Below are 11,173 nucleotides of genomic sequence, written 5' to 3' on the forward strand. Positions count from 1 at the left end.
GCGAAAGAGTGCGACTCCGTCTCAAAAAATAAAAGCCTGGAGTAGCGTCCTGGTGGTTTAGTCAGTCTTTTTTCCCTCAGGCTCCTGCGTTTTTTTTTTTTTTGGTAGGAACGGGGTGTCACCCTGTTGTTCAGGCGGGCCTCCCACTTCTGACCGTAGCTGATTCGCCCGCCTCGGCCTCCAAAGTGCTGGGATTGCAGGCGTGAACCGCCTTTCCGGTCTTATTTTTTAGAGACAGGGTCTTCCCATATCGCCCAAGCTAGTAGTCTTTCAGGCTCGTAAATCAAAAGGGATAACAGGCGTGACCCGCCCACGCCCAGCCTCAAGTGCCTTTTAGAAGCTGGAATAGACGCAGCAGGGCGCCGCCGCCTGCAATCCTTTTTTGGTGGAGTCTCTTTTGGTGGAGTGTATTGCGGTGAATCCTATCGTCTCTGCATTCTCTTGCCTTTTCGCTGCCTCTTTTGACGTTTCCCGCCCGCCACTCCACCCCAGAAGGTCTCGGGGTCTCTTGTTCTGTGGCCCAGGCTGCAGTGCAATGGCGCGATCTCGGCTCATAACAACGTCCGGGAGGCGGACGATAGGATGCACCGCAATAAACTCCAGGCTTTTTATTTTTTGAGACGGAGTCGCACTCTTTCGCCCAGGCTGGAGGGCGGGGGGAGGGGGTGTGGGGGGGTGTCAGCTCGCTTTGCGAGCTCCGCCTCCCACCCGGTTCACGCCATTCTCGTGCTTGGCCCCACTACGGGCTTTTTTTTTTTTTGTCAGAATCAATGTGAGGCTGCTCTCGAACTTCAGACGTCAGGTGAGGCGCCGCCTCGGCCTCCGAAGTGCTGGGCTGTTCCCGCTAAAAGAGAATTGCTAGCAGCGACTGAAACCACCGGACACTTCAGCCTCCCCCGCGGGTCGGTCTTGGTAAAAAAAGTAATCAGCAGCTGCGTTCCGATGCCCCAACCCTAGGCCACATTGCCCCAGACTCGGCCAACGCAGCCTAACAGCAGTTACTGCACCCAGCCTGTCGTTACAACTAAGAAGAAAGAAAACCACTCAGACCGCGTTCTCTCCCTCTTACTCTCCACAGTGGAGAGAAGAACGATCATCAATGGCCGCTGGCAGCTGCACCGAAGCAACACCAAACGCCGGCTTCACGCTCAGGAGAGAACGCTACATCTCCTCCTCGTGGTTTTCGGTGCTCTACACGTTCAGAGAAACTTCTCTAGTAACAAACTATAGAAATGATCCCTGAAAGTATAGTCTTAACACCCCTTCGCCAGCCTCTGCTGGGTCTACATCTGCTGCTAACTTTTCACTAATGGCGAGATACCGTCGCCATTTCCGATGCCATTAGGAAACAAATAGAAAAATAGTTTGGCAACAACATCTTTTCGAATATTATCACTTGACAAATTTTAACGTTTTAGGTGGAAACGTAATTTTTAAAAATTGTTATAAGAAGTTTAAAGAACGGGCACGCTTAATTAGCATAATACTGAATGGCAGCCAATCACAAACTGAATTTTTACAGCGGGACGTGTTTGCTCCTGCCGTGGTGCGCCCGCCTGTAATCGGGGAATCCTAGCGTTTTGCGAGCCCACGCCCAGGCCCAGGAGGGAGGATCCTTTGTTCTATGAGTTCGACGCCAGCCCAGGCAATATAGCAGAATCCCGTCTCTACCAAGGGGCGGGGGGAATCAACAATTAGCTGGGCGTGATGGCACCGTCTGTAGTCCCAGCTACTCGGGAGGCTGAAGCGGGATGATCGTTTGAGCCAGGGAAGCTGGCTGAGTTCGAAGCCGCAGTGAACTTTGGTCACCCCACTGCACCCCAGCCTGGGAGACAGAGTGAGATCTTGACTCTGAAAAACCATTTTTTTTAGGGGGGATGGTATAAAATAGATACAAAATTTAACATCTTAACCCTTTTTCACATATACAGTTCAGTGGCATTAAGTACATTCATGTCGCCATTGGTATGTAACCATCGCCATTATTTATCTCCAGAACTTTCTTGACATCCCAAACTGAAACTCTACCCATAAAACAAACTTCCCTTTCCTCCCTCTGCCCAGACCCTTTTAAGCACTATTCTACTTTCCGTCTCTATGAAGTTGATTCTTGTAGGTATCTCTCTAAGTGGAAACATGCAATATCGTCCTTTTGTATCTGGCTTATTTCACTTAGAATGACGTTTTCAAGGTTCATTCATGTTGTAACATGTTGCAGAATTTGACTCCTTTCTCAGGCTGGAGTGCAATGATGCATGACGTGACGGCTCACTGCAGCCTTGACCTCTAGGGCTCAGGTGATCCTCCCACGTCAGCCTCCTGAGTAGCTGGGATTGCAGGCACACGCCATCACGCTCGGCTAATTTTTTGTATTTTTTTGTAGGGAGAGGGTTTCACCACATTGCCCAGGATGGTCTTGACCTCCTGGGCTCAAGGGATCCACCTGCCTAGGCCTCTCTTAAGTGTGGGACTACAGGCGTGAGCCACCATGCCCAGCGGTTTTCTTAATTACATTTTTGAATTGCTCCTTGCTAGTGTATAAAAACACAACTGGACCGGGCGCGGTGGCTCACGCCTGTCATCCCAGTGCTTTGGGAGGCCGAGGCGGGCGGATCACGAGGTCAGGAGATCAAGACCACCCTGGCCAACATGGTGAAAGCCCCGTCTCTACTAAAAATACAAAAAATGGCCGGGTGTGGTGGTGCAGGCCTGTAATCCCAGCTACTGGGGAGGCTGAGGCAGGAGAATGGCTTGAACCCGGGAGGCAGAGGCTGCAGTGAGCCAAGATTGCGCCACTGCACTCCAGCCTGGGCGACAGAGCAAGACTCCGTCAAAAAAAAAAAAAAAAAAAAAAACAGAAAAAAACATCGACTAGCAGTGGTAAAAGTGAACCTCTGTGTCTTGTTCCCGATCTTAGGGGGAAGCTTTTAGTCTTTCGCCATTAAGTGTGATGATAACTGTGGGGTTTTCACAAATACCTTTTATCATGTTGAGGCAAATGCCCTCGTTTCCTAGTTTTCTCTGTGTTTTAATCATGAAATGTTAGAATTTCTCAGATGCTTTTTCTGTGTCAGCGGGAATGACTGCGTTTTTCCCTTTGTTCTACTAACGCGGTATATGACTTTAACTGATTTTCTTTTTTTTTTTTTTTTTGAGACGGAGTCTTGCTCTGTCGCCCAGGCTAGAGTGCAGTGGCCGGATCTCAGCTCACCGCAACCTCTGCCTCCTGGGTTCACGCCATTCTCCTGCCTCAGCCTCCCGAGTGGCTGGGACCACAGGCGCCCACCACCTCGCCCGGCTAATTTTTTGTATTTTTAGTAGAGACGGGGTTTCACCGTGTTAGCCAGGAGGGTCTCGATCTCCTGACCTCGTGATCCGCCCGTCTCGGCCTCCCAAAGTGCTGGGATTACAGGCTTGAGCCACCGCGCCCGGCCCTTAACTGATTTTCTTATGTTGAACCACCCCCTGCATTCCTGGGGTAAATCCCTCCCATCCCCTCAGCTGCAGCACCTGATTAAAGCCTTCTTCCTTGGCAATAATCGTTTGTCTCAGTGATTGGCTTTCTGTGAGGTGAGCAGCAGGCCCTAGATGGAACCCGTGGTGTTTTAGCAACACCAGGATGGCCAGTAGCCTCCAGACGCTGGAGGAGTCAAAGAAGGATCCTCCTTCGAGACTTCGACACTTTGATTCCCGACTTTGAGCCTTCAGAACTGCGACAGAGTAATTTCTGTTGCGGTAGAGTTTCACTTCATCACCCAGGCTGGAGTGCGGTGGCACCATCTGCGCCCACTGCAACCTCTGCCTCCTGGGTTCAAGTGATTCTTGTGCCGCGGCCTCCTGAGTAGCTGCGATTACAGGGTGCGCCACCAGGCGTGGCTGATTTTTGTATTTTTAGTAGAGACGGGGTTTCTCCATGTTGGGCAGGTTGGTCTTGAACTCCTGACCTCAAGTGATCTGCCTGCCTTGGCCTCCCAAAGTTCTGGGATTATAGGGGCAAGCCATCATGCCCGGCCTACATTTCTGTTTTTCTTTCTTTTTTCTTTTTTTTTTTTTTGAGACGGAGTTTCACTCTTGTTGCCCAGGCTGGAATGCAGCTCTTGGTGTCTCCCCAAATGAGTTGAAAACGTATGTCCACACAAGCCTGCACACATATGTTTATAGCAGCTTTACCCATAATTGCCAAAACTTGGAACTAAGATCGTGCTAAATAGAGCCGGGGGAGGTGGCTTGTGTCTGTAATCCCTGCTACTTGGGCAGCTGAGACAGGCAGTCACTTGAGATCAGGGGTTTAATAGCTTCCTGGGCAACAGAGGGAGACCCTGTCTCTAAAAAAATAAAATAAAATAAAATAAAAAATACGTGTTCACTTTGGGAGGCTGAGGCAGGTGGATCTCCTGAGGTCAGGAGTTCAGGACCAGCCTGGCCAACATGGCGAAACCCCACCTCTACTAAAAATACAAAAATTAGGCCGGGCGCAGTGGCTCACGCCTGTCATCCCAGCACTTTGGGAGGCCAAAGCGGGCGGATCACGAGGTCAGGAGATCGAGACCATCCCGGCTAACACGGTGAAACGCCGTCTCTACTAAAAAAAATTAAAAATACAAAAAATTAGCCGGGCGTGGTGGCAGGCGCCTGTAGTCCCAGCTACTCGGGAGACTGAGGCAGGAGAATGGCGTGAACCCGGGAAGTGGAGCTTGCAGTGAGCCAAGATGGCGCCACTGCACTCCAGCCTGGGTGACAGGAGACTCCATTTCAGAAAACAACAACAACAAAAATTAGCCGGGCATGGTGGCGCACGCCTGTAATCGCAGCGACTCAGGAGGCTGAGGTAGGAGAATCGCTTAAACCTGAGAGGCAGAGCTTGCAGTGAGCTGAGATTGCGCCACTGCACTCCAGCCTGGGAGACAGAGTGAGACTCCATCTCAAAAAAACAAAAAAACAAACAAACAAACAAACAAAAAGTCCTACATAGATGAATGGATAAACAAACTGTGGTACATCCAGAGAATTAGATATTATTCAGTGCTAAAAACAAATGAGCTATCAAGCCGTGAAAAAACATTCAAGAACCTTAAATGCATATTACTAAGCAAAAGAAGCCAATGTGAAAAGGCCATATACTGTATGATTCCACACACATGACATTCTGGACAAGCAAAACTATGGAGACAGTAAAAGGCTCAGTGGTTGGCAGGGGTTGGGGGAGGGAGGGAGGAACAGGCAGAGCACAGGGGACTTTCAGGGCCACGAAACTACTCTGTATGACGTGACAATGGTGGATACGGCATTACACATTTGTCCAAACCCACGGAATGTACGACGCCAGGAACGAGCTGCAATGTGAACTACGGACCTTATTTAATAACTCCATGTGCACGTTGCCTTGGCGCATCAGCTGTAACAGAAGTATCACGCTATAATGCAAAAGGTTACTAATAGGGAAATGAGTGTAGGGGTGTGAGAGAGAGGATGTATGGGGATTCTGTTCTTTGTGCTCAATTCTTCTGTAAACCTATAACCGCTCCTCCCAGAAAAGTCTACTAATTAATTTTTTTTTTTTTTTTCTTCTTAAAGACAGAGTCTTGCTCTGTGTCCAGGCTGGAGTGCAGTGGTGCGATCTTGTCTCACTGAATCAAGAGATTCTCCTGCCTCAGCCTCCCAAGTAGCTAGGATTACAGACATGCACCACCAGGCCTGGCTAATTTTTGTATTTTTAGTAGAGACGGGGTTTCACCGTGTTGGCCAGGCTGGTCTTGAACTCCTGACTTGAGGTGACCTGTCCACCTCGGCCTCCCAAAGTGCTAGGATTACAGGCATGAGCCACGGCGCCTGCCCTCTACTAATTAATTTTTTAAAACACACAGGCATACACACATAATGACAAGTCACTGGCTGTACACACACAAACAGAATAGCATGGATTACGATCCCAGTCTTAAAAAATCTTGCTGGGCGTGGTAGCTCACGCCTGTAATCCCAGGACTTTGGGAGGCTGAGGTGGGCGGATCACGAGGTCAGGAGATCGAGACCATCCTGGCTAACACAGCGAAACCCTCTCTCTACTAAAAATACAAAAAGTTAGCCGGGCGTGGTGGTGGCCAGCCACACTCCGTCTCAAAAAAAAAAAAAAAAAAAAAATCTTGTCAGCTGGACGCTGTGGTTCAGGCCTATAATCCCAGCACTTTGGGAGGCCAAGTCAGGCGGATCTCTTGTGCTCAGTAGTTCAAGATCAGCTTGAGGCCGGGCGCGGTGGCTCAAGCCTTTAATCCCAGCACTTTGGGAGGCCGAGACGGGCGGATCACGAGGTCAGGAGATCGAGACCATCCTGGCTAACACGGTGAAACCCCGTCTCTACTAAAAAATACAAAAAACTAGCCGGGCGAGGTGGCGGGCGCCTGTAGTCCCAGCTACTCGGGAGGCTGAGGCAGGAGAATGGCGTAAACCCGGGAGGCGGAGCTTGCAGTGAGCTGAGATCTAGCCACTGCACTCCAGCCTGGGCGACAGAGCGAGACTCCGCCTCAAAATAAATAAATAAATAAATAAAAATTAAAAAAAAAATAAAAAGATCAGCTTGAACTCCGTCCAAGGGTGAAACTCCGTCTCTACAAAAAATACACAACAATTAGCCAGGCATGGTGGCACGCATCTGTAGTCCCAGCTACTTGGGAGGCTGAGGTGGGAAAATGGCTTGAGCCCAGGAGGTGGAGGTTGCAGTGAGCCGAGATCATACCACTGCCTCCCAGCCTGGGTGACAGAGCCAGACCCAGTCTCAAAACACCAAAAAACTTACCTGTCCATCCATTCGTTCATCCTATATAGATGGATAGACTGAGGCTCTGTGGAGCGAATTCTATGATGATATTCATGAAATATAAAACCGCACAGATAGGGGGAGATTTCTTGCTTTTTTTCTGTATACTTTCTTTTTTTTTTTTTTTTTTTTTTTGAGATACGGTTTCACTTTGTCACCCAGACTGGAGTGCAGTGGCGCGATCTCGGCTCACTGCAAGCTCCGCCTCCCGGGTTCACACCATTCTCCTGCCTCAGCCTCTAGAGTAGCTGGGACTACAGGCGCTCACCATCACGCCCGTGTAATTTTTTTGTATTTTTAGTAGAGACGGGGTTTCACCGTGTTAGCCAGGATGGTCTCCATCTCCTGACCTCGTGATCCGCCCACCTCGGCCTGCCAAAGTGCTGGGATTACAGGCGTGAGCCACTGCGCCCGGCCTTTTCTGTATACTTTCTAAGTGGCTTGGAATTTTTCTGTTGAGCATGTTTATGAAACAAGTACTTAAACAATTTTTTTTTTAATTTAATGAAGTAGTGTGACATTTCTTGCACTTCTGAGTTTGTGAGCAAATATTCATAAATTTATATTTGGATGTTTGAGTTTGCTGTGAGAAAAAGACCACAAATCCATATATGAAAACCCAAAAACCCAGTGTAGTTATTGATGAGGGGTAGGATAATAGTTTGTTCGTTTGTTTATTTGTTTGTTCGTTTGTTTGTTTTTCCAGAGATGAGAGTCTTGCTCTGTCACCCAGGCTGGAGTGCAGTGGCATGATCACTGCCTAGTGCAGCCTCAAACTCCTGGGCTCGAGTCATCCTCCCACCTCAGCCTCAAGTAGCTGAGACCAGAGGTGCTCGCCACCATACCTGACTTATTTATTTATTTATTTATTTATTTATTTATTTATTTATTTATTGCAGAGACAGGATTTCACTATGTTACCCAGGCTGGTCTTGATCTCCTGGCCTCAAGTAATCCTTCCCCCTCAGCATCCCGAAGCGCTCGAATTACAGGTGTGAGCCACCATGTCTGGCCCCTGGATTTTTTTAAGTGCGTTTTATCGTATTCTTTTTCCTCTTCCCCCTCCTCTTCCACTCCCCCTCCTCCTTTTCCTTCTATTTCATTTTCTATATCATGTCATTCCCTTGCTCACTGCTCTCAGTACCAGGCACTAGGGAAATAAAAATTCCTTAAATTGTATGACTTATCAAATGGTCGCAGCCCCTGTGGGAGGTCCACAGTTCCCCAACCAAACGGGAAAACCAGGTTCACAAACTAGGTATCTTATACTCACACTATTTAATGCTTGCAGTGACCCATTTTCAAGGTGGCAGGATTAAGAGCCTTAACCTAGGAATGGAGGCCGGGTTCGAATCTGCGTCTGGGGCGCTGGAAGTGCGGTTCCTCCCAGGGCTGCCGGGTTTCTTAGTCGCATCCCAAGGCAGCACCAACGGGCAGAGCCCCATCCTGTGGCCCCCTCTGCCCTCTTGCGGCGGCTCCCGGAACTACACGCGCCTTCCGGTCCCAGAAGCGAATGAGGGGTCCTCGCGGGGGATGTGCTAAGGACGGCCCGAGGCAGGGCCACTCCACACCCGCCAGCGCCCAGGCCACACAGACACAGAACGCAAGAGAGAGACTGACCCACCCACGCACCGGTACCCATAGACGCAGAGAGCGAGGCAGAAATGACGGGATCTGCCGCAGACCGGCCAGGAGCCGGGACAGACAGCGGCTCCGCAGACTGTGGTGGGACTGGGCTGAGGCCACTCTCGTGTTTTCACCACACCCTCCCTCAACTATAACTACCTAATAAAACTTAAAACTGTTCTATAAATAGGTGGGGGGGGGGGGGGTGTTTGTTTGTTTGTTGAGATAGGGTCTCGCTCTGTCTCCCAGGCTGGACTGCCGTGGTGCAATCTCGGCTCACTGCAACCTCCGCCTCCTGGGCTCAAGCAATCCTCTGCCTCAGCCTCCCGAGTAGCTGGGACTACAGGTTTGTGCCACCACTCCTAGCTAATCGATGTATTTTTTGTAGAGACACGGGGTCTTGGTATGTTGCCGAGGCCGGTCTTAAACTTTCGGACTCAAGCCATCCTCCTGCCTCAGCCTCCCGGAGTTCCTGGGATTACAGGCGTGAGCGGCCACACCTGGTCAATACTCGTACTTAAAGGGGGACCTTATCTATTGCTACTCTTAAGTGGAAATTTTGTGTCACTTTCACAGCCAATAACGATGAAAGTGAATAGGATGAAAACAAAACAATGTTATTAAATGCTGTCGGATGCTTCCCCACAGAGGCTGTGCAGGATGAGTGCTTTGTTCAAAAACGAGTTTTAGCAAAGTGTGAGGACAGTTTTGCAAACATGTTTCATATTCCAACTCAGTAGACACAATTTTTCACAAAGTAACATTCTTCCTTTTCTGATAGTTTCTATTCTCTTATTCTCTGTTTTTCCATCTATTTCGGTTTATTTTTTAAAGCACGCAAAGGTGGGTAGAGGCAGGAAGTATAAAAACAGGTGGGGGGGAGGGGGGGGCCGGGCGCGGTGGCTCAAGCCTGTAATCCCAGCACTTTGGGAGGCCGAGACGGGCGGATCACGAGGTCAGGAGATCGAGACCATCCTGGCTAACCCGGTGAAACCCCGTCTCTACTAAAAAATACAAAAAACTAGCCGGGCGAGGTGGCGGGCGCCTGTAGTCCCAGCTACTCGGGAGGCTGGGGCGGGAGGAGAATGGCGTAAACCCGGGAGGCGGAGCTGGCAGTGAGCTGAGATCCAGCCACTGCATTCCCATTCCAGCCTGGGCGGTAGAGCCAGACTCAGTCTCAAAAAAAAAAAAAAAAAACAGGTGGAGGTCGAGGCTGAGTGGTGGTACTGGGGGCTCATACCTTCCACTTTTGTGCATGTTCAGATTTAATGTGCAAATTAAAAAGAAGTTGTTTTTTGTTTTTGAGACGGAGTTTCGCTCTATGGCCCAGGCTGGAGCGCGGGGGGGAGCAATCTCGGCTCACTGCAAGCTCCCCCTCCCGGGTTCACGTCATTCTCCTGCCTCAGCCTCCCGAATAGCTGGGACTACAGGCGCCCGTGACCACGCCTGGCTAATTTTTTGTGTTTTTAGTAAAGATGGGGTTTCACCGTGTTAGCCAGGATGGTCTCGATCTCCTGACCTTGTGATCTGCCCGCCTCAGCCTCCCAAAGTGCTGGGATTACAGGCGTGAGCCACCGTGCCTGGCCTTAGAAAGAAGTTAAAAAAAAAAAAAAAAAAAAAAAAACTAGTTTGGATTCAGTACACTAACTTTATAGCTCACTAACTGGAAAAACTGAGTGCAAAATACAGAAGGCCCTAACACTGTGCAGGTATTTTATCTGGGCATAATCCACAGAATGAAAGTGAATGAAGAAGGAAATTGCCTTCCCACTATAGTTGATTATCTACTGAGGTGGCCACCAGGAACTTCTCCCCGACCTGTACGCTCCACCACCCCCACATCCGGAGGTGAAGCCTATTTCCCCTCCCCTTGCATCTGGCCTGGCCCTGTGGCTCTTTTCACCCCTGGAATGCACCCCGACTAGAATGCACCAGAATCAATGTTCTGGGACTTCCGAGTTAAGACCTCGAGAGGACTAGCAGCTTCTGATTGCTATCATTTGGGATGCTCCTTCTGGAAATGAGACACCATGTTGGGAGGAAGCCCGAGAAGCAACACAGAAAGACCCATGCAGAGAACTGAGGCCCTGGGCTAACGCAGCCCCAGCTAAGCTTCTAGCTGGCAGCCAGCAGCAACTGCCAGCCACATACTTCCTATCCATGCCTACGGCTTCACACCTCAAAAACACGGGATCGCTGGGTGCGGTGACTCACACCTGTAATCCCAGCACTTTGGGAGGCCGAGGCAAGCGGATCAAGAGGTCAGGACATCGAGACCATCCTGGCTAACAAGGGGAAACCCCGTCTCTACTAAAAATACAAAAAATTAGCCGGGGGTGGTGGTGGGCACCTGTAGTCCCAGCTGCTTGGGAGGCTGAGGCAGAAAAATGGCGTGAACTCGGGAGGTGGAACTTTCAGTGAGCCGAGATCACGCCACTGCACTCCAGCCTGGGCAACAGAGTGAGACTCTGCCTCAAAACAAACAAACAAACAAACAAGCAAAAACAGGATGCCCAGTTAAAATTGATTTTTGAAAAAATAGTGAAAAGTTATTATCACCATTATTTTTATTTTTATTTTTTTGAGACGGAGTCTAGCTCTGTCGTCCTGGCTGGAGTGCAGCAGCACGATCTTGGCTCACTGCTACCTCTGCCTCCTGGGTTCAAGCAATTCTCCTGCCTGAGCCTCCCAAGTAGCTGGGACTACAGGCGAGCGCCACCACTCCCAGATAATTTT

General features: G+C 49.7%; 1 non-coding gene across 1 annotated transcript; it reads right to left on the reverse strand.

The window, feature by feature from the left end:
• Positions 1 to 1,039: 1,039 nt before the first annotated feature.
• LOC111528160 lies at positions 1,040 to 1,255 on the reverse strand. Its single transcript, XR_002726883.2, has one exon. It is a non-coding gene; the product is annotated as a small nucleolar RNA U3 (small nucleolar RNA).
• Between the last annotated feature and the right edge of the window lie 9,918 nt (positions 1,256 to 11,173).

Source organism: Piliocolobus tephrosceles, unplaced genomic scaffold (assembly GCF_002776525.5).
Source record: "Piliocolobus tephrosceles isolate RC106 unplaced genomic scaffold, ASM277652v3 unscaffolded_32014, whole genome shotgun sequence".
NCBI lineage: Eukaryota > Metazoa > Chordata > Mammalia > Primates > Cercopithecidae > Piliocolobus > Piliocolobus tephrosceles.